Source organism: Arachis stenosperma, chromosome 8 (genome assembly GCF_014773155.1).
Source record: "Arachis stenosperma cultivar V10309 chromosome 8, arast.V10309.gnm1.PFL2, whole genome shotgun sequence".
Lineage (NCBI taxonomy): Eukaryota > Viridiplantae > Streptophyta > Magnoliopsida > Fabales > Fabaceae > Arachis > Arachis stenosperma.
In genome coordinates, this window is record NC_080384.1 from 5,153,039 (window position 1) to 5,177,109 (window position 24,071).

Below are 24,071 nucleotides of genomic sequence, written 5' to 3' on the forward strand. Positions count from 1 at the left end.
AAAAATATATAATCTCAATCAAATATTCATACAAAATATATATATAATATCCAATTAAATAAAAAACATACTATTAACTTTATTTTTGTTGATATGTACACAATTTTTTTGTAAAATAATAAAATAATTTTATAAATAAATAAGTATACATATCATAAATAAAGTAAAACAATAATATATAAAAATTACTACTTATCATTTTGTATCATAAAAATGTTATTTAATATTTTTTATTTTTAAAATCATCTATTATTTAATTTGTATAAAAAATAGTTTCTATTCTTTTTCTACGTAAATGACCAAATTATCTGTAAGTAATGTATCAACTATTTTATTTTGAAGTCTTGTCTTAACAATTTTTAGTGCTGAAAATTAAAAGTTCTTTCTGTTATTACTGTAGACACTGATAGAATCAAAACAGGATGTATTAATCTATTAATCATGTGATAAGTTCTTGATTTTTTCGTTTCTTGCATCTTGTTGCACAATTCAAAAAGTGTACCAACGCCTTTCAAATGATTTGGTATATCATGTTGATAATGTTGCAACTTAGATCTTAAAAATTTAGTTTATTAGAAGAAAAGTCAAAGAGATGAAACTTCTCTGTTAATTTGCTAATCTTTTTAATATTTAATTATTTGAAATTGTATTTAGGATCTATATCACAACTCAAAGTCAAAAGTTATATTGTTTGCTTATTAAATCTATTATTCAATTCTTATATCTGAGAGTCAATTGTTGCCAAGAATACATCTATTCGATAATGATGCTCAACTATCACACTTGGTTGACGAGATCGACCTCTTCCAAAAGCATATTGTGAACTCATATTAGGGACTTCAATTTCATGCTTTTCACGAAAATCTTTAACATTTAATTTGCAAAAAAAAAATTGCACCATCCACCATCTCTTAATTGTTGAAGAAGTAATTTCGATGTAAAAATAATATCCGTTGCATTAAGAATATCTTGAGATTATTGTTGCAGTGCTTGGCAAAGAACATTAGTAATTCCCATAATCTCTTTCATCAAGTGCAAAGTGAAAATAAATTCAAATGACAATAATATTTTACTAACACCATAAGTTTCACCTCTTTGTGCATAAGTTGTTCTTTTTTCAATGATATTATTAGGAATAATATTAGTAATAGTGAACATTTTTATCAAATTGCAAATAGAATTAAAGTAAGAGCTGCATCGGGTATCCCAACTCTTTGTAAGTATTTACTTAATTTGCACCTTTACTTGTTTCTAATTCATTCCAAACAACTAAATTTGTATTTTTAATTGCTTGAGTTTCTTGTAATTAATCATGTCCTTTTGAATAAGCACTAATAATAGTGACAATAGAATTTAATTAAGTAAAAAATTCATGAATCTAAAGTACCCTTCTTGAAGCTGTCAGCAGTGTCAATTGTAACATAATATACTTGTGGAGAATCTCTAAGAAACAAAGCTTGCGAATCATTCCACTCATTCCACATGTTGTCACTAGCAAGATAGAGAAGGTTAAGCAAGAAAGGGTGAAGTTTAATCACCCACATCAATTTGTATCAAAAAGAGGTCAGAAGTTAAAGGTGATTTTATTTCCTTTTATATGGATCTCATTTTCTTCTCTTTATCTTCAACTCTCTGCCACTCCATTTTGGGATACATGGAAAAGATTATTTCTGTTCTTCACTGCTGTGCATCTACGGTTAAAATGATATCTTGGGGACCAAGTAGTTTTTCAATGGCCAAGATTTGGATTTACTATTGAAGATATCTGTTTCTGCTTATATGTGATTTTTGGTTAACAAGAGAATGTCAGAACCAAAGTTCCTATTTTGAGCATTAATGGGAAAAAGTGAGATGGTGGTTTGGTGAAGCACAAAGCTCGAGAGTTGACCTAAGAAAGAGTAACTCAGCAACATGCAATGAGATACAAAAAGAAGTTGGTTCACCATTTAAAGGACAATGAGAGATAACCAGTGTTCTTGAGGTGTATGTTCTGATAAGAGGTCTTTGAAGAAGTTCATCTAACTGGACAGTGTTTCCTAGTCAAAGGAGAATTTTGCCAGAATGAAGAACTGAATCAGAGGCTAGCAAATCTGGTTTATCACAGAGCAAAGAGGCTGTTGAAGCATCAATCTCCATCATGTTTTACAGATTGTATTTTTCTTTTTAATGTTTATCTTTCTGTAATTTTTTGAGTGAAAAGGCATAATGTTGAGTTAAGAAATTAACTAATATAATTAATGATGACAAACATTATTTTATTGGGTAAAGTAAATAATTAGTGTTGATTGTTTTATGATTATATATGGCTAATTATTTATTGATGCAGGCCAAAATCAATACACCAAGGCAGCCCAAACTGAAAGAAATCAAAGACAACGCTGAAGGGCTACAAAGCAAATAAAAGCCCAAAGAAAAATAAAGCAAGGGATTAGACGGGCCAAGCAAATCAAATCCGATCCAAGCCTGTTAGCAAAAAATTCCTCCAATTTGATCTCACATCACAAGCAACGATTACTTTTGTGTTTTGGTCAGAAAATCAGAAAAGTGAGAGAGAGAGAGAGAGAGAGAGAGAGAGAGAGAGAGAGAGCTTCTTCCCTAGCTAATCACCAAAGAAGCAAGAAAGAGAAAGATTAAACAAGAAAGGGTTAAGTCTAATCACCCACATCAATCTGGGTCAAGAAGAGGTCAGAAGTTAAAGGTGATTTTATTTCCTTCTACATGTATCTCATTTTCTTCTCCTCTTTCCAACTCTCTGCTAGTCCGAAAATGGTATTCATGGAAAAGTTGATTTCTGGTCAACTCTGCTGTGTATCTACTGTTAAAAATAAATCTTGGGGACCAAGTTATTTTTCAATGGCTCAGATCTGGTGGTTTACCATTGAAAAACTTGTTGTGATTGCTATATTGAGGCTTTCAGTGAAAAAGATGGTCAGAACCAAAATTCCTAATTTGACGAATAATGGAAGAAAGTGAACTGTTGGGTTGGTGAAGCACAGAGCTCAAGAAGTTGACCTAGGGAAAGCAGCCAAGCAACATGTAAGGAGATAAAAGAGGTTTGTTGTTCATTCAGAAGCCAAGGAGAGAAAACCAGAGTTTGGTGAGTTGTGTTCTGTGAAGAGTTCCCTAAAGAAGTTCCTTGACAATGGCCAAATTGCATAGGTTAGGAATTTTATCTCAAAATAGAATTGGCGTTGTAAGTATAGTCCTAACCCGACAATTTGACCATCAATCAAATGAATAGTCACAATCCAAAATAAATATAAACCAGGAGTTTTAAATTCCAGATCGTCTTCCCTAGGAGTTGCAATAAAGTGTTTATCATTGGCTATGAGAGAACATAGGGAATTGGAAAAGCAAGGAAGCAAGAAATGTAAATAGCAAGAAATCAAATCAACATGCAAGGAATGTAAATGGCAACTCTTGGCAAAAAGTGGGAAATTTAGGATTCCTATCCTAGTTATGGACCACAAACATGGCAATTGTATGGAATCAATCCAAATTAGTCAATACTCCTTGAGAATTAGTCAAAAGTGTGTAATTGATCTCAATCCATAAGTCTTAGTCAACTCACTAATTACTTAGTGAAAGACTAGCGTCAATGGAAACCTGATGAGCGGATAATTTGTACACTTTTTGGCATTGTTTTTAGTATGTTTTTAGTATGATCTAGTTAGTTTTTAGTATATTTTTATTAGTTTTTAGTTAAAATTCACTTTTCTGGACTTTACTATGAGTTTGTGTGTTTTTCTGTGATTTCAGGTATTTTCTGGCTGAAATTGAGGGACCTGAGCAAAAATATGATTCAGAGACTGAAAAGGACTGCAGATGCTGTTGGATTCTGACCTCCCTGCACTCGAAGAGGATTTTCTGGAGCTACAGAAGCCCAATTGGCGCGCTCTCAACGGCGTTGGAAAGTAGACATTCTGGGCTTTCCAGCAATATATGATAGTCCATACTTTGCCCAAGATTTGATGGCCCAAACCGGCGTTCAAAGTCACCCTCAGAAATTCCAGCGTTAAACGCCAGAACTGGCACCTAAATGGGAGTTAAGCGCCCAAACTGGCATAAAAGCTGGCGTTTAACTCCAAGAAGAGTCTCTACACGAAATTGCTTCAATGCTCAGCCCAAGCACACACCAAGTGGGCCCGGAAGTGGATTTTTATGTCATTTACTCATCTCTGTACACCATAGGCTACTAGTTTTCTATAAGTAGGACCTTTTACTATTGTATTGAGATATCGGGGTAGCTATCTTCATTTTATGCTATCTTAGATCATTGGGAGGCTGGCCATTCGGCCATGCCTAGACCTTGTTCTTATGTATTTTCAACGGTGGAGTTTCTACACACCATAGATTAAGGTGTGGAGCTCTGCTGTACCTCGAGTATTAATGCAATTACTATTGTTCTTCTATTCAATTCCGCTTGTTCTTTGTCCAAGATATCACTTGTTCTTCAACTTGATGAATGTGATGATCCGTGACACTCATCATCATTCTCACCTATGAACGTGTGACTGACAACCACCTCCGTTCTACCTTAGATTGGGTGAATATCTCTTGGATTCCTGATACACGATGCATGGTTGATTGCCTGACAACCGAGTGCTCGCCTGACAAACGAGCCAGCCATTCCGTGAGATCAGAGTCTTCGTGGTATAGGCAAGAACTGATGGCGGCATTCAAGAGAATCCGGAAGGTCTAACCTTGTCTGTGGTATTCTGAGTAGGATTCAATGATTGAATGACTGTGACGTGCTTCAAACTCCTGAGGGCGGGGCATTAGTGACAGACGCAAAAGAATCAATGGATTCTATTCCGGCCTGATCGAGAACCGACAGATGGATAGCCGTGCCGTGACAGGGTGCGTTGAACATTTCCACTGAGAGGATGGGAGGTAGCCACTGACAACGGTGAAACCCTTGCATAAGCTTGCCATGGAAAGGAGTAAGAAGGATTGGATGAAGACAGTAGGAAAGCAGAGAGACGGAAGGGAAGGCATCTTCATACGCTTATCTGAAGTTCCTACCAATGAATTACATAAGTACCTCTATCTTTATCTTTATGTTTCATTCGTATATCACTATACCCATTTGAGTCTGCCTGACTAAGATTTACAAGGTGACCATAGCTTGCTTCATACCAACAATCTCCGTGGGATCGACCCCTTACTCGCGTAAGGTTTATTACTTGGACGACCCAGTGCACTTGCTGGTTAGTTGTGCAAAGTTGTGTTTATGCCATGGTATTGAGCACCAAGTTTTTGGGGCCATTACTAGGGATTATTTGAGTTGTAAAAAGTAGTGATCACAATTTCGCACACCAAGTTTTTGGCGCCGTTGCCGGGGATTGTTTTGTGTATGGACAACTGACGGTTCATCTTGTTGCTTAGATTAGGTATTTTTTTCAGAGTTCTTAAGAATGAATTCTAGTGTTTCATGATGATCTGTTGAAGTCTGGCTGGCTGAGAAGCCATGTCTAATCTTATTGGACCGAGGTTTCAACTGATCATCACAAGAGCTTGTTGATCTCTATCAATCTTGCTATTGGAGCAATGATCTGCTAAGGCTTGGCTGGCCATTGGCCATGTCTAGTGTTTTGGACCGAAGCTTTCTTTGAAAGCTTGGCTGGCTGTGAAGCCATGTCTAATTCCTGGACCGGAGTCTTAGACTAGCATTGCAATGATTCCTGGAATCCAAACTAAGAATTCTGAAACCTTCATTTTCTATTTCCACTTAATTTTCGAAAAAAAAACACAAAAAAAAATTCAAAATCATAAAAACCAAAAATATTTTATGTTTCTTGTTTGAGTCTAGTGTCTAATTTTAAGTTTGGTGTCTTGCATGCATTGTTTATTTGATCTTGGTTCTATTTTCAAGTCAATAGTACAGGGAACTGAAGATTCAGAACATGCAGCAGAGGAATTGCACAGAAAAAGCTGGGCGTTCAAAACGCCCAGTGAAGAAGGACAGACTGGCGTTTAAACGCCAGCCACGGTGCCTGGTTGGGCGTTTAACGCCCAAAAAGGTAGTGCATTGGGCGTTAAACGCCAGAATGTGCACCATTCTGGGCGTTTAACGCCAGGATGGCACAAGGGGGAAGATTTTGTTTTCAAATCAATTTTTTTCAAGTTTTCAAAGTTTTTCTAAATCAAATCTTTTTCAAATCATATCCTTTCAATCAAATGTTTTCAAAATCAATTTCTTTCCTTTTTCAAAGATACTTGCTATCAATTAATGATTTGATTCAACATCTCAAGTATGTTGCCTTTTCTGTTGAGAAAGGTTTAATGTTTGAATCATATCTTTTCTTGTTAGGCAAGTTATTAATTTTTAAAATCAAATCTTTTTAAAAAATTGTTTTCAAATCATATCTTCTCAATCACACATTTTTTAAAACCAATCATATCTTCTTAACCTCATCTTTTTTAAAATAGTTTTTCAAATCAAATCTTTTTTACTTCTAATTTCAAAATCTTTTTCAAAACTCACTTGATTCTTTTTCCACTTTGAGTTTTCAAAAATTATCAATCAACTTTTCAAAATGATTTTAAAAACTTTTTAACTTAATTTTCGAAAAAGCTCCTCCCCTCTTCTCACATCCATCTATTTATGGAGTACCACTCCTTCTCAATGCACAATTCGAACTCTATCTGATTAAGTCCGAATTCTTCTACCTCTTTCTTCTATTTTTCTGTTCTTCTGACACCTCAAGGAATCTCTATACTGTGACATAGAGGATTCCATATTTTCTTGTTCTCTTCTCTTTCATATGAGCAGGAGCAGAGACAAAGGCATTCTTGTTGAAGCTGACCCTGAACCTGAATGGACCTTGAAGCGAAAGCTAAGAAAAGCTAAGGCACAACTCTCTGTGGAGGACCTAACAGAAACCTTCAAATAAGAAGAACACATGGCAGCCAAAAACAACAACAATGCCAACAATGCAAGGAAGGTGCTGGGTGACTTTACTGCACCTACTCCCGACTTCTATGGGAGAAGATCTCTATCCCTGCCATTGGAGCAAACAACTTTGAGCTTAAGCCTCAATTAGTTTCTCTAATGCAACAGAATTGCAAGTTTCATGGACTTCTATTGGAAGATCCTCATCAGTTTTTAGCTGAATTCTTGCAAATCTGTGACACTGTCAAGACTAATGGGGTTGACCCTGAGGTCTACAGACTTATGCTATTCCCTTTTGCTGTAAGAGACAGAGCTAGGACATGGTTGGACTCACAACCTAAAGAAAGCCTGGACTCATGGGAAAAGCTAGTCAATGCCTTCTTGGCAAAGTTCTTTCCACCTCAAAAATTGAGTAAGCTTAGAGTGGAAGTCCAAACCTTCAGACAGAAGGATGGAGAATCCCTCTATGAAGCTTGGGAAAGATACAAATAATTGATCAGAAAATGTCCTTCTGACATGCTTTCTGAATGGAGCATCATAGGTATTTTCTATGATGGTCTCTCTGAACTATCCAAGATGTCTTTGGATAGCTCTGCTGGAGGATCTCTTCATTTGAAGAAGACGCCTACAGAAGCTCAAGAGCTGATTAAAAGGGTTGCAAATAACCAATTCATGTACACTTCTGAAAGGAATCCTGTGAACAATGGGACAAATCAGAAGAAAGGAGTTCTTGAGATTGATGCTCTGAATGCCATTCTGGCTCAGAACAAGATATTGACTCAACAAGCCAATTTGATCTCTCAAAGTCTGTCTGGAATGCAAAATGCACCAAGCAGTACTAAGGATGCTTCATCTGAAGAAGAAGCCTATGATCCTGAGAACCCTTCAATGGAAGAGGTGAATTACCTAGGAGAACCCTATGGAAACACCTATAATTCTTCATGGAGAAATCACCCAAATTTCTCATGGAAGAATCAAGAAAGACCTCAACAAGGTTTTAACAACAATAATGGTGGAAGAAATAGGTTTAGCAATGGCAAGCCTTTTCCATCATCTTCTCAGCAATAGACAGAGAATTCTAAGCAGAACCCCTCTGACTTAGCAACTATGGTCTCTGATCTAATCAAAACCACTCAAAGTTTTATGACTGAAACAAGGTCCTCCATTAGGAATTTGGAGGCACAAGTAGGACAGCTGAGCAAGAAAGTTACTGAACTCCCTCCTAGTACTCTCCCAAGCAATACAGAAGAAAATCCAAAAGGAGAGTGCAAGGCCATCAACATGGCCGAATTTGGAGAGGAAGGAGAGGAAGTGAACGCCACTGAGGAAGACCTCAGTGGGCGTGCACTGACCTTCATTGAGTTCCCCAATGAGGAACCATGGGAATCTGAAGCTCAAAATGAGACCATAGAGATTCCATTGGACTTACTTCTGCCTTTCATGAGCTCTGATGAGTATTCTTCCTCTGAAGAGGATGAGTATGTCACTGAAGAGCAAGTTGCTAAATACCTTGGAGCAATCATGAAGCTAAATGACAAGTTATTTGGAAATGAGACTTGGGAGAATGAACCTCCTTTGCTCACCAAAGAACTGGATGACTTGTCTAGGCAGAAATTACCTCAAAAGAGACAAGATCCTGGGAAGTTTTCAATACCTTGTACCATAGGCACCATGACCTTCAAGAAGGCTCTGTGTGACTTAGGGTCAAGTGTAAACCTCATGCCTCTCTCTGTAATGGAGAAGCTAGGGATCTTTGAGGTGCAAGCTGCAAGAATCTCATTAGAGATGGCAGACAACTCAAGAAAACAAGCTCATGGACTTGTAGAGGATGTTTTGGTGAAGATTGAAGACCATTACATCCCGGCTGATTTCATAGTCCTAGAAACTGGGAAGTGCATGGATGAAACCATCATCCTTGGCAGACCCTTCCTAGCCACAGCAAAGGCTGTGATTGATGTTGATAGAGGCGAACTGATCATTCAAGTGAATGAAGAATCCTTTGTGTTTAAGGCTCAAGGATATCCCTCTATCACCATGGAGAGGAAGCATGAAGAGCTTCTCTCAAATCAGAGTCAAACAGAGCCCACACAGTCAAACTTTAAGTTTGGTGTTGAGAGGCCACAACCAAACTCTAAGTTTGGTGTTGAACCCCCACATTCAAACTCTAAGTTTGGTGTTGGGAGGTTCCAACATTGCTCTGAGAAAATGTGAGGCTCCATGAGAGCCATATGTCAAGCTACTGACATTAAAGAAGCGCTTATTGGGAGGCAACCCAATGTTATATTTTATCTATTTTCTTTTGTTATTCTATTTTATTTTGTAGGTTGATGATCATGAGAAGTCACAAAATCAATTGAAAAAGCAAAAACAGAATGAAAAATAGGAAGAAAAATAGCACACCCTAGAGGAAGAACTTACTGGCGTTTAAACGCCAGTAAGAGTAGCAGTTGGGCGTTTAACGCCCAGTCTGGCACCATTCTGGGCGTTTAACGCCAGAAAGGGGCACCAGACTGGCGTTAAACGCCAGAAAAGGGCAAGAACCTGGCGTTAAACGCCAGAAATGGGCACCAGCCCGGCGTTTAACGCCAGAATTGGCTCAAAACGTGATTTTGCTTGCCATTTGGTGCAGGGATGACTTTTCCTTGACACCTCAGGATCTGTGGACCCCACAGGATCCCCACCAACCCCACCACCCTCTCTCTTCTTCACTCATTCACCAATCACCTCAACACCTCTTCCCCAAAAACCCTTCACCTATCAAATCCCATCTTCTCTTTACCACTCACATCCATCCTTCATAAAACCCCACTTACCTCACCCTTCAAATTCAAACCACTTTCCCTCCCAAACCCACCCATACATGACCGAACCATGAACCCCCCCTCCCCTATATATACCCTTCTTCACCCCTTCATTTTCACACAACCTAAACACCACTTCTCCCCCTCTTTGGCCGAACACAAAAGCCATTGCCTTCTTCCTCATTTCTTCTTCTTCTACTCTCTTCTTTCTTCTTTTGCTCGAGGACGAGCAAACCTTTTAAGTTTGGTGTGGTAAAAGCGTTGCTTTTTCATTTTTCCATAACCATTTATGGCATCCAAGGCCGGAGAAACCTCTAGAAAGAGGAAAGGGAAGGCAAAAGCTTCCACCTCCGAGTCATGGGAGATGGAAAGATTCATCTCAAAGGTGCATCAAGACCACTTCTATGAAGTTGTGGCCTTGAAGAAGGTGATCCCCGAGGTCCCTTTTTCACTCAAAAAAGGTGAATATCCGGAGATCCGACATGAGATCCGAAGAAGAGGTTGGGAAATTCTTACCAACCCCATTCAACAAGTCGGAATCTTAATGGTTCAAGAGTTCTATGCCAATGCATGGATCACCAAGAACCATGATCAAAGTGTGAACCCGGATCCAAAGAATTATCTTACTATGGTTCGGGGAAAATACTTGGATTTTAGTCCGGAAAGTGTAAGGTTGGCATTCAATTTGCCCATGATGCAAGGAGATGAACATCCTTACACTAGAAGGGTCAACTTTGATCAAAGGTTGGACCAAGTCCTCACAGTCATATGTGAAGAGGGCGCCCAATGGAAGAGAGATTCAAGAGGGAAGCCGGTTCAATTGAGAAGGCATGACCTCAAACCCGTGGCTAGAGGATGGTTGGAGTTTATCCAACGCTCAATCATTCCCACTAGCAACCGGTCCGAAGTTACTCTAGACCGGGCCATCATGATTCATAGCATCATGATTGGAGAAGAAGTGGAAGTTCATGAGGTTATAGCCCAAGAACTCTATAAGGTGGCGGACAAGTCCTCTACCTTAGCAAGGTTAGCCTTTCCTCATCTCATTTGTCACCTCTGTTATTCAGTTGGAGTTGACATAGAGGGAGACATCCCCATTGATGAGGATAAGCCCATCACTAAGAAAAGAATGGAGCGAACAAGAGACCCCTCTCATCATGAGATCCCTGAGATACCTCAAGGGATGCACTTTCCTCCACAAAACTATTGGGGGCAACTGAACACCTCCCTAGGAGAATTGAGTTCCAACATGGGACAACTAAGGGTGGAGCACCAAGAACATTCCATCCTCCTTCATGAAATTAGAGAAGATCAAAGAATCATGAGAGAGGAGCAACAAAGACAAGGAAGAGATATTGAGGAGCTCAAGCACTCCATATGATCTTCAAGAGGAAGAAAGAGCCGCCATCACTAAGGTGGACCCGTTCTTTAATTTCCTTGTTCTTTATTTTCCTGTTTTTCGAAAATTAATGCTTATGTTTGTCCATGTTTGTGTCTTGTGATCATTAGTGTCTTAGTGTCTATGCCCTAAAGTTATGAATATCCTATGAATCCATCACCTTTCTTAAATGAAAAATGTTCTTAAATTGAAAAAAAGAAAAGAATTGTATGAATTTTGAATTTTATAACAGTTTGATTATTTTGATGTGGTGGCAATATTTTTGTTTTCTGAATGTATGCTTAAACAGTGCATATGTCTTTTGAATTTGTGATTCATGAATGTTGGCTCTTGAAAGAATGATGAAAAAGGAGACATGTTACTGAGGATCTGAAAAATCATAAAAATGATTCTTGAAGCAAGAAAAAGCAGTGAATACAAAAAAAAAGCGAAAAAAAAAATATCGAAAAAGAAAAAGAAAAAGAAAGAAATGAAGTTGTGATCCAAGGCAAAAAGAGTGTGCTTAAGAACCCTGGACACCTCTAATTGGGGACTTTAGCAAAGCTGAGTCACAATCTGAAAAGGTTCACCCAATTATGTGTCTGTGGCATGTATGTATCCGGTGGTAATACTGGAAGACAGAGTGCTTTGGGCCACGGCCAAGACTCAATCAGTAGCTGTGTTCAAGAATCATCATACTTAACTAGGAGAATCAATAACACTATCTGGATTCAGAGTTCCTAAAGAAGCCAATCATTCTGAGTTTCAAAGGATAAAGTGAGATGCCAAAACTGTTCAGAGGCAAAAAGCTAAAAGCCCCGCTCATCTAATTAATATTGATCTTCATAGATGTTTTTGGAATTCATTGCATATTCTCTTCTTTTTATCTTACTTGATTTTCAGTTGCTTGAGGACAAGCAACAATTTAAGTTTGGTGTTGTGATGAGCGGATAATTTGTACGCTTTTTGGCATGTTTTTAGTATGTTTTTAGTATGATCTAGTTAGTTTTTAGTATATTTTTATTAGTTTTTAGTTAAAATTCACTTTTCTGGACTTTACTATGAGTTTGTGTGTTTTTCTGTGATTTCAGGTATTTTCTGGCTGAAATTGAGGGACCTGAGCAAAAATCTGATTCAGAGACTGAAAAGGACTGCAGATGCTGTTGGATTCTGACCTCCCTGCACTCGAAGAAGATTTTCTGGAGCTACAGAAGCCCAATTGGTGCGCTCTCAACGGCGTTGAAAATTAGACATCCTGGGCTTTCCAGCAATATATGATAGTCCATACTTTGCCCAAGATTTGATGGCCCAAACCGGCGTTCAAAGTCACCCTCAGAAATTCCAGCGTTAAACGCCGGAACTGGCACCTAAATGGGAGTTAAACGCCCAAACTGGCATAAAAGCTGGCGTTTAACTCCAAGAAGAGTCTCTACACGAAATTGCTTCAATGCTCAGCCCAAGCACACACCAAGTGGGCCCGGAAGTGGATTTTTATGTCATTTACTCATCTCTGTACACCCTAGGCTACTAGTTTTCTATAAGTAGGACCTTTTACTATTGTATTGAGATATCGGGGTAGCTATCTTCATTTTATGCTATCTTAGATCATTGGGAGGCTGGCCATTCGGCCATGCCTAGACCTTGTTCTTATGTATTTTCAACGGTGGAGTTTCTACACACCATAGATTAAGGTGTGGAGCTCTGCTGTACCTCGAGTATTAATGCAATTACTATTGTTCTTCTATTCAATTCCGCTTGTTCTTTGTCCAAGATATCACTTGTTCTTCAACTTGATGAATGTGATGATCCGTGACACTCATCATCATTCTCACCTATGAACGTGTGACTGACAACCACCTCCGTTCTACCTTAGATTGGGTGAATATCTCTTGGATTCCTGATACACGATGCATGGTTGATCGCCTGACAACCGAGTGCTCGCCTGACAAACGAGCCAGCCATTCCGTGAGATCAGAGTCTTCGTGGTATAGGCAAGAACTGATGGCGGCATTCAAGAGAATCCGGAAGGTCTAACCTTGTCTGTGGTATTCTGAGTAGGATTCAATGATTGAATGACTGTGACGTGCTTCAAACTCCTGAGGGCGGGGCGTTAGTGACAGACGCAAAAGAATCAATGGATTCTATTCCGGCCTGATCGAGAACCGACAGATGGATAGCCGTGCCGTGACAGGGTGCGTTGAACATTTCCACTGAGAGGATGGGAGGTAGCCACTGACAACGGTGAAACCCTTGCATATGCTTGCCATGGAAAGGAGTAAGAAGGATTGGATGAAGACAGTAGGAAAGCAGAGAGATGGAAGGGAAGGCATCTTCATACGCTTATCTGAAGTTCCTACCAATGAATTACATAAGTACCTCTATCTTTATCTTTATGTTTCATTCGTATATCACTATACCCATTTGAGTCTGCCTGACTAAGATTTACAAGGTGACCATAGCTTGCTTCATACCAACAATCTACGTGGGATCGACCCTTACTCGCGTAAGGTTTATTACTTGGACGACCCAGTGCACTTGCTAGTTAGTTGTGCAAAGTTGTGTTTATGCCATGGTATTGAGCACCAAGTTTTTGGGGCCATTACTAGGGATTATTTGAGTTGTGAAAAGTAGTGATCACAATTTCGCACACCAAAACCAAACCAATTAACTATTCTTACACAATGAAGAATGGACATCCACAACTCAATTCCACACAAACATCTAATTTCTCAACTAAGAGTGTGAAAAGTAAACATGCAAGGAATTAAACATCAAAGCAATAAAAGTCAAAGCAAGTAAATGCAAGGGAAGGAAACTTAAAATGCAAGAAAACATCTTGGCATATAATTGAGAGTTAAGGTTACCTATCCTAGCCATTGACCACAAACATATGATGATTATTAAGAGTTAATCCTACTTAGTCAACCTTACATCGAAGATAAGTCAAATAGGCATAGTTAATCTCAATCCCTAAGTCCTATGTCAACACTAAGGGGTCACATAGAGTCAAGGGAGACCAAATCAACTAACTAATCTAATATATCAAACAAGAATGGACATCAATGACTCAAGGATCACCAAAGTCATCAATTTCAAGTCAAGAGTGGAAAAAAACTAAGTAAAAGCTAAGCCAAGCATTTTATCAAACACTTGGCGTGCATGAAAATAAAATAACATTAAATTGGATTAAAAATAAAATATAAAATACCAAAAGTAAGAAAATGACAATAACAATTAAAGGAAGCAATACATGAACATAAAACATAAATTGTATTAATTAAAGTTAAATTCAACAAAAGTATCCATAAACATAAAAATGACAAGATAAAGGAAATAACAAAGGAAATGAAGAAGAACAAAGATGCAATAACAAAAAATGACAAGGAAAAGTAAATGAAAACAAGTATTAAAAGTAGAAATTACAAGAAATTAAACTAAAGAACCCTAATTCTAGAGAGAGGGGGAGCTTCTCTCTCTAGAAACTAAGAGAAAACATCATAAAAGCTAAACCTAATTGCCCCCGCCCCCCATTCATTCCTCTTCACTTTAGCCTTAAATAGCTTCAGAAAATGAGTTGGACTGGATTTTGGAGGCTCATAATTCGCCCCCAGCGATTTGCATTAATGACCTCACGCATATGCAATCATGCGTATGCACGACTTACGGTGCGTACGCATCCTTGCGCAAAATTTCTATCGTGCATACGTACGACATTTGGTGTGTACGCATTCTTGCATGAAGTCACTGTTGTGCGTACGCACGACTTACGGTGCGTACGCATCCTTGCGCAAAATTTCTATCGTGCATACGTACGACATTTGGTGTGTACGCATTCTTCCACAAAGTCACTGTTGTGCGTACGCATCTTTGCAGCATGATGAGCGGATAATTTATACGCTTTTTGGTATTGTTTTTATATAGTTTTTAGTATGATTTAGTTAGTTTTTAGTAAATAATCATTAGTTTTTAAGCAAAATTCATATTTCTGGACTTTACTATGAGTTTGTGTATTTTTTTGTGATTTCAGGTATTTTCTGGCTGAAATTGAGGAACTTGAGCAAAAATCTGATTCAGAGGCTGAAAAAGGACTGTTGATGCTGTTGGATTCTGTCCTCCCTGTACTCGAAATGGAATTTTTGGAGCTACAGAAATCCAAATGGCGCTCTCTGAATTGCGTTGGAAAGTAGACATCCAGGGCTTTTCAAAAATATATAATAGTCCATATTTTGCCCGAGTTTAGACGACGCAAACTGGCGTTCAACGCCAGCTTTCTGCCCTATTCTGGCGTTAAACGCCAGAAACAAGTTGCAAGCTAGAGTCAAACGCCAAAAACAAGTTACATTTTGGAATCATTTTTACTGGTTTTAGTGTTTTATTATTGTTTGAAATTGAGTTGCTGATTAGTTGGATTTTGTTTCCTGAGTTAATTTTGTTCATAATTTTTCTTAGCTGGATTTTGTTTGATGAGTTAATTTTGTTAGCTGATTAGCTAAATTTGGTTTATTGAGTTAATTTTGTTTGCTTGAGTTAATTTTGTTCATAATTCTGTCAAATTTTGTTCATCATGATGATTATGATTTGTGATGAGTTGTGTCTTTGATTAGTTGAAAATTTGTTTGTTAATGTTTCTTTTAATAGTAAAACATTTTGTGTTTGTCACTATACGTGTTTTGGTTGTTTTTAGTTACGAATTATGATGTTTGAAGTTGTTCGTAGACTTCTACTATTAAATTATGGATAATTTATGATGTGAAATTGTGAAATTTTGAATTTTATTAAGTTAGAAATGATTGAATTTATATATTTAAAATTATATATAAGTTTTTAAATAACTTTATTTAATATTTAATTAAACCGGTTGAATTCCGGTTGAATCCCGTTCGAACCATTGAACCAGAGACTTTATCAATTTATTGACCGATCCGGTTCTCGCAACCTTGCTTTTAGATCCTCTCCCTCTACTCCGACCACCCCGGTGATGTCACAGGTTGCGAGTTTAGCGGACCAACCGTTCATCATGGTCCCTAACCCCAACTACATACCTCTGTCTACGGTGACACCGCTGCCTCCTACCGCTCAGTAGCCCGCATCCACGTTGATGCCGCCTCTAGTGACAGATGTCGTAGCCTCAGAGTCTAGCCACGGAAGTAAGGCAGCAGCTGATGCCCTTCCACCACCTCCCATCGTACGGTTGAAGATTCGGCCTGATGGTGGCACATGATAAGTATCACGTTGAGTCTCATGTATTTCCTGTTTACGGTTATCGCTGAAAGTGCCTGGAAATTGATTCTAGTTTAGCGGATTTAGGTTTGAATGCTGGTTAGTGTTTTTAAGTTTAAACGATTATGATTAACTTTTTTGTTGTTTAGTGGATTTAGGTTGATTTAGTTGGCTGGTTAGTGTTTTTAAGTTTCAACGATTATGATTAACTTTATTGATGAAAGTTTCTGAAAATTAATTCCTGTCTAGTGGATTTAGATTGATTTGGTTGCTTGGTTAGTGTTTCCTATTTCAATGATTATGGTTGTTGCTGAAAGTTCCAGAAAATTGATTCCTATTTAGTAGATTTAGGTTCATTTGGTTGGCTGGTTAGTGTTTCCTGTTTCAATGATTATGATTAGCTTTATTACTGAAAATTCCTGAAAATTAATTCTTGTTTAGTGAATTTAGGTTAATTTGATTGCCTAGTTAGTGTTTTTAAGTTTCAATGATTATGATTAACTTTATTGCTGAAACTTCTAGAAAGTTGATTCCTGTTTAGTGGATTTAGGTTGATTTGGTTGCCTGGTTAGTGTTTTTAAGTTTCAAGGATTATGATTAACTTTATTATTGAAAGTTCTTGAAAATTGATTCATGTTTAGTGGATTAAGGTTGATTTGGTTTCCTGGTTATTATTCTAAGTTCAATGATTATGATTCCAGTTTAGTAGATTTAGGCTTATTCTTGTTTGTGGGTTGTTAGGTTTGCGCCGAACAACAACGTGTGTACTCAAGAGATAACCAATGCCATCAAACTGATGTACGACTATTCCTGGCCCAATTACGCGAAGATCCCCGCTGAGATCAGGGAGCGATGGTTTCAGAATGGCCGGTAATCACTTTTTTTTAGTTCCAAGCCTTTTTAGCTAGTTTGTATCTTCTATCCTGCTTAACTAATTTTAAAGTTTCTTTGTCACAGCTTCACTTTAGGTGGGACACTGAGCACGACCTTACTATCAGGAAGATATTTGACCATTGAATGAGTCAGTAGCTCCAATAGATGCTAGATGATGTTCATTAGGGATGGGACCACCAGATATCCTAGCTCCAACCAGACATAAAGAAGGCTCTATTTGTTCATTGGGAGACTGATGAGGGGTTTTGACATTAGCGTCTCACCAATAGAGCTAACAAGGCCTCGGTCAGGTCATCCAAGTATATTGGCAGCTCAGCGACCTTCATGAAGACTAAGGCCAGGCTGGTATGTAAAGTGACTTTAATTTTATTAATAACTTAGTTATATTCTTCTGCATATCATTACTAGGCATCCTAATCATATTGTTTCAATGCAACATGTGTAGTCGAAGTCGTTGGATCACAAGGCGACGTTAGCGGAGACATTTAAGTACACCCATATATTGAAGGAAAATAAAGAGACATTTGATGATTAGTAGTCTTAGGACTATTATGTGAGTGAACATATATCCGATTATCTTCTGATATAACGTTATTAGAGATTCACTGTATATTTGTCGTACTAATCACAATAACTTGTGTTAATTACATAGGAATCTTACACACACAGACTAGTGGCTGCGACTTAGCAGTCTCAGCAAGGTAGATAGGACGCCATCGATGGCTCTGCAGCTTCAGTCGTCAATCCTGATGCGGTTTGGCACGAGACCGCCTCAGTACCGTACAAGAACCACGTATATAGGATGGGGTCGTTCGTCGCCAGCAGCCTTCGCACCTCCACGTTGAGGCTATCGTCAGGCTTTACCACCAGTTGAGCCATCAAGTTAGAGGAAGGTATGGATTTGAGGCTACAGGTGCAGGAACTCCAACGCAGTCTTCAGCAGCAGGCTCAGAAGCTTAACAATTATCGGGAGACATATCAAGAGATCTTCACCCGTGTGACGTCTATGGATGAGTTTGGGCTGGAATGGAGGGAGTCGCTAGAGTGGATTCAGCGTTTAGAGGCTCAGATGGAAGTGTATCAGGTCCAAATGCTCGCCGGCATCCACCTTGCTGGTGGCAGTGCTCCTGCTAGTGGCAGTGATCCTGCTGCAGGTGGCAGCGGTGCTGCTAGTGGCATACGGACTTCACTGCCTTTTGGGTTGCCGACTCAGAGCCATGGGACCATCGACGACGACGACAACGACTACCTGGATCTGTAGTTATTAGTTTCTCATTTTTTTGTTTCATTGTATTTATTTGATGTACTTGATTTTTAATTTATTTGAACATTGTATTATTTATTTTAAATAAACTTTTTTCATTATTTATGAATCGATTAAAATTAGAATAAAAATATTTCAAATTTAAAAAAAAATTGACATTACCGTCGGAATTACCGTAGGAATAATCTGACGACAATATTATGCAGAACAACATTCTTTTGCGCCAAAAATATTGTCGGAAAGTCCGCCGGTAACCAATTGGTTTTTTGAGCTGATAATCCGTCGCAAAATTTGAGGTCATTATCGTCGGACGAAAAAATTTTGATGGTAAATATTTACCGCGAGGTTTATACCGTCTGATTGTTTCCGACAGTAAATCTAACGATTTATTCATTTTTCAATGATAAATCTAATGGTACCCAGCATTTATGTCCCACATTCTTTTTATGAAACCGAACTTATACCCGTACAGTCCTAGTGCCCTAGTTGACTCACAAGCCCACACTGCATCTTTTACTTCTGTATTAGTAGGTATATCTGATGAGTGGATAATTTATACGCTTTTTGGCATTGTTTTTAGGTAGTTTTTAGTATGAATTAGTTAGTTTTTAGTATATAATTATTAGTTTTTATGCAAAAATCACATTTCTGGACTTTACTATGAGTTTGTGTGTTTTTCTGTGATTTCAGGTATTTTCTGGCTGAAATTGAGGGACCTGAGCAAAAATCTGATTCAAAGGCTGAAAAAGGACTGCAGATGTTGTTGGATTCTGACCTCCCTGCACTCGAAATGAATTTTCTGGAGCTACAGAAGTCCAATTGGGGCGCTCTCAATTGCTTTGGAAAGTAGACATCTTGGGCTTTCTAAAAATGTATAATAATTTATACTTTACTTGAGATTTGATGGCCCAAACTGGCATTCCAAGTCAGCATAAAAATTCTGGCGTAAAACGCCCAAACTGGCACCAGAATTGGAGTTAAACGCCCAAACTGGCATCAAAGATGGCGTTTAACTCCAAGAAAAGCCTATACACGTGAAAGTTTCAATGCTCAGCCCAAACACACACCAAGTGGGCTCCGAAAGTGGATTTTTGCATCATTTACTTATTTCTGTAAACTCTAGGCTACTAATTCACTATAAATAGGACCTTTTACTATTGTATTTTCATCCTTTGATGATCCTTTGATCATCTTTTGATCATTTTTGATCTTGGGATCAGGTCTTTGAACCCTTTTTTGTTTATTTCATGCTATTTGGGAGGCATGGCCATAGACCTTGTTCTTATGTATTTTCAACGGTGGAGTTTCTACACATCATAGATTAAGGTGTGGAGCTCTGCTGTTCCTCATGAATTAATGCAAGTACTACTGTTTTCCATTCAATTCACGCTTATTCTTGTTCTAAGATATTCATTCGTACTTCAACCTGATGGATGTGATGATCCGTGACACTCATCATCATCCTCCCTTATGAACGCGTGCCTGACAATCACTTCCGTTCTATCTGCGAGAGCTTGAGTGTGTATCTCTTGGCCTATTAGTTCACGACGCATAGTTGCCTCTCCTGACAACAGAGCTTCCATTCCGTGCGATCAAAGTTTTCGTGGTATAAGCTAGAATCAATTGTCAGCATTCTTGAGATCCGGAAAGTCTAAACCTTGTCTGTGGTATTTCGAGTAGGATCTGGGATGGGATAACTGTGATGAGCTTCAAACTCGCAACTGTGGGGTGCAGTGACAGTGCACAAAAGGATCAATGGATCTTACTCCGACATGATCGAGAACCGACAGCTGATTAGCCATGCGGGAAACCGTAAAGGATCATTTTCACTGAGAGGATGAATGGTAGCCATTGACAACGGTGATCCACCTACATACAACTTGCCATGGAAAGGAGTATGAATGATTGGATGAAGGCAATATGAAAGCAGAAGCTCAGAGGAAACAAAGCATCTTCATACGCTTATCTGAAATTTCCACCAATGAATTGTATAAGTATCTCTATCCTGTTTTATGTTTTATTTCTCTTTTAATTATCAAAACTTCATAACCATTTGAATCCGCTTGACTGAGATTTACAAGATGACCATAGCTTGCTTCAAGCCGACAATTTCTGTGGGATCAATCCTTACTCACGTAAGGTATTACTTGGATGACCCAATGCACTTGCTGGTCAGCTGCACGAAGTTGTGTATCACGATTTCGTGTACCAATATCCTTAATTCTTTTTGCTTGTTATTTCGATATCCTCTTCACTAAACCTTCTTGGAATCGTATATCTGGCATATGTTTCTGAGAGTATAGTTTTTTGAAGTATATTTTTGTAACCTGGTCGATTTTGCTCGAGTTCTTAACATTTTTTTCGTTCGTCTTGAATAATTCAACTTTTTTTTTGTCTTATGGTTTCTTTCACATGAAAGTACTTAGTGTTTTCATTCTCTAATTGATATAGTGTTTCCTTCCCTTTTAATATCACACTTTAATTTGGCTCTTTAGTACTTTTCTTCTTAGCCAGTTTTTTTTTTTTTTTTTTAATAATACACCAGCTTCTAACATCCTTTTGCCTTTTCAATCTCATTTGTGTTTGTCTTTATTCTTATCATTTTATCACATCGTACTTTTAGAATGTTTAAATTTAACCTAATTTTAAATTTAATATAATTTCTATAATATAACACTTTTTTATTATAAATATATTATAATATAAGTAAATTCTACGAGACTCTTCTAATTTTAAAAAATAACTGACCTTTTGTTATATGTCACAATATTAATGATTGAATTAGATTGATTTGTCATGGTTTTATTTAATATTTTATTTAATTTAAGTTTTAATAACCCAACTAACTAATTATGGTATAATTCTTTTTATAATTTATAAAAATCATTAAAAAAAGTCTCATTTTATAATTTATTTTTTTCAAACCACATATTTATTAATTATTTTCAACCAAAAAAATTTCAAAAAATAAAATAAAACAAATATAAAAAATCATTTATTAATCATTTTGTAATTTTAAAATTCTCGTAACACCATCACTTAATAATTTTGTCTTACTTCCTTCGTATTATTCGAAAAAAAATTCATTCTTTGTATGAAGACAATTTAGGAAGGAAAAAAACGGTTAAACTCGGAGTTATTAGAACACGAGAAAAAAAAAGAAAGAAAAAAAAGAACTATGTAATTTATATCAAATTTAAAATTTAAATTTAATTGAAAGAAATTATTAAGAGGGTTTAGTTTTAAAAAATATGTTATTATTTAAACAATTTCTATAATTATATGTGTTTGTATATATTTCAGTTTATTTATTCAATAAATTTATTCAACATGTACGACTCTAATTGAACTGTAGTTAAAAATAAACTATATTATGATGGAAGATTTTGTAGTAAGTACAAAATATACTATATATGAAGAGGGTTTTTTAAAAAATATGAAGCAAGTAAGAGAAAATTATCCAGATATAATGTTTTGGGAATTTTTAATGTCTTTAAAGCTTTTTTATATTTTTTTATTTTTTGAGATTTTTTTCTTAGAAATAATTAATAGATATGTGGTTTGAGTAAAAATAAATTATTTTATAATAATTTTTATAAATTGCAAAAACAATTATATCTTAGTTAGTTGGGTTATCAAATCTTAGATTAAATAAAAAATTAAATTTAACGACAATAAACAAATCTAATTCAAGTCGAGTTGTGGCTGCCAACAAACGACAGCCCTCCTATAATCAACTCAAGCAACACGGTAACGAAGAAAGGCAGAAGGAGCAAGTCAGAGACGGAGGCCCGAGCAAGGCATCCAGATCATTCTCCCGGGTAGGAAAATTCACCAACTACACCCCACTCACCCTCCCCATCATGGAAGTTTATCAGCAAATAGCCGAGAAAGGAATCTTGTCGAAACCCCGACCACTCAAGGACCGCACCGGGAGAAACAAGAGCCTCTACTGCGACTACCACAAGGGCTATGGACACCAAACACAGGACTGCTTTGACCTGAAGGATGCACTAGAACAGGCGATAAGGGACGGAAAGCTGACTGAATTTTCACATCTTATAAGAGAGCCGAGGAGGCGACATCGTGACCATGACGACGAGGGCAAGACCCGATCGGCGAAATGGCGACAAGAGCCAGAGGACAATGATCACGGCCTTACCGTAATAAACGTGGTGACCGCCAAAAATACAGCGCCAAAGTCGAGATCAGCGCACAAGAAAGACTCCAGAGTCCTGGCAGTCTCCTCCTCGTCGACACGAAGTTCCAAGAGGTCTCCAACCATCTCTTTCGGCCCAGAAGATCAGTGGTTCGACGAAGCCCCCGAAAGTCCACCCATGGTCATTACGGCCAGGGTGGGAACCGGTCTCGTCAAACGAATCATTGTAGACACGGAGGCATACTCGAACATTATGTTCCGCAACGTGTTTCATGCGCTGGGATTACGGGACACCGACCTAACGACCCACCAGCACGGTGTCATAGGGTTAGGCGACCACTTCATCAAGCCAGACGGGGTAATATCTCTACCGATCTCCGTGGGACAGGGACAAGGATGGAGGTCAATAATGGCCGAGTTCGTGGTTCTACGGGACTCCACTGCCTACAACATCATCCTGGGGAGGAAAATGATTAACGATGTTGAGGCGGTAATCAACACGAAGCTGCTGGTTATGAAGTTCGTTGCTGATGACAGATCTGTAGGATCCATAAGAGGTGATTTAGAAACGGCTGTCGCTTGCGACAACGCCAGCCTCTCCTTGAGGAAGAAGTCTAAAGAAGCGTCCGGGGTGTTTCTTGCCGACCTAGACGCCAGAGTCGACAATAAGCCGAGACCAGAACCAGAGGGGGACCTGGAGAAGTTCAGGGTCGGCGACATAGAGGAAAAGTTCACGTTTGTTAATAGAAACCTCCCACATGAGTTGAAAGAGCCTCTAGTGGAGATGATCAGGGCCAATGGAGATCTATTCGCCTGGACACCGACCGATATGCCGGGCATAGACCCCCAAGTCATGTCACATCACCTGGCCGTCAAGCCGGACACCCGTCCAGTGGCCCAAAGGAGAAGGATGATGTCCCAAGAGAGAGCAGAGGAGGTGGCCAGGCAGACGGCCAGCCTCCTAGAAGCAGGCTTCATATGAGAACTAGACTACTCGACCTGGCTGTCAAATGTAGTTCTGGTAAAGAAGCACAGTAGCAAATGGAGAATGTGCGTGGACTATTCTGACCTCAACAAGGCATGCCCCAAGGACTGTTTCCCCCTTCCCAACATAGATTCACTCGTCGACGCGGCGGCGGGATACCGGTATCTGAGCTTCATGGACGCCTATTTTGGCTACAATCAAATACCGATGCACCGACCTGACGAGGACAAGACAGCATTCATAACACCCGGGGGAACCTATTGCTACAAGGTGATGCCATTTGGCCTGAAAAATGCAGGGACAACATATCAAAGGCTGATGAACAAAATATTTGGTAGCCTCATAGGCAAGACAGTGGAAGTCTACGTGGACGACATCCTCGCAAAGACTACGCAGCCTGACGACCTCCTGAGTGACCTGGGAAGCGTATTTGCATTTCTCCGACAACACGGCATGAGGCTCAACCCCCTCAAAT

At 38.4% G+C, this 24,071-nt stretch overlaps 1 non-coding gene across 1 annotated transcript; it reads right to left on the reverse strand.

The window, feature by feature from the left end:
• Positions 1 to 7,309: 7,309 nt before the first annotated feature.
• Positions 7,310 to 7,417, reverse strand: LOC130947178 (small nucleolar RNA R71). Its single transcript, XR_009072578.1, has one exon. It is a non-coding gene; the product is annotated as a small nucleolar RNA R71 (small nucleolar RNA).
• Positions 7,418 to 24,071: the final 16,654 nt, after the last annotated feature.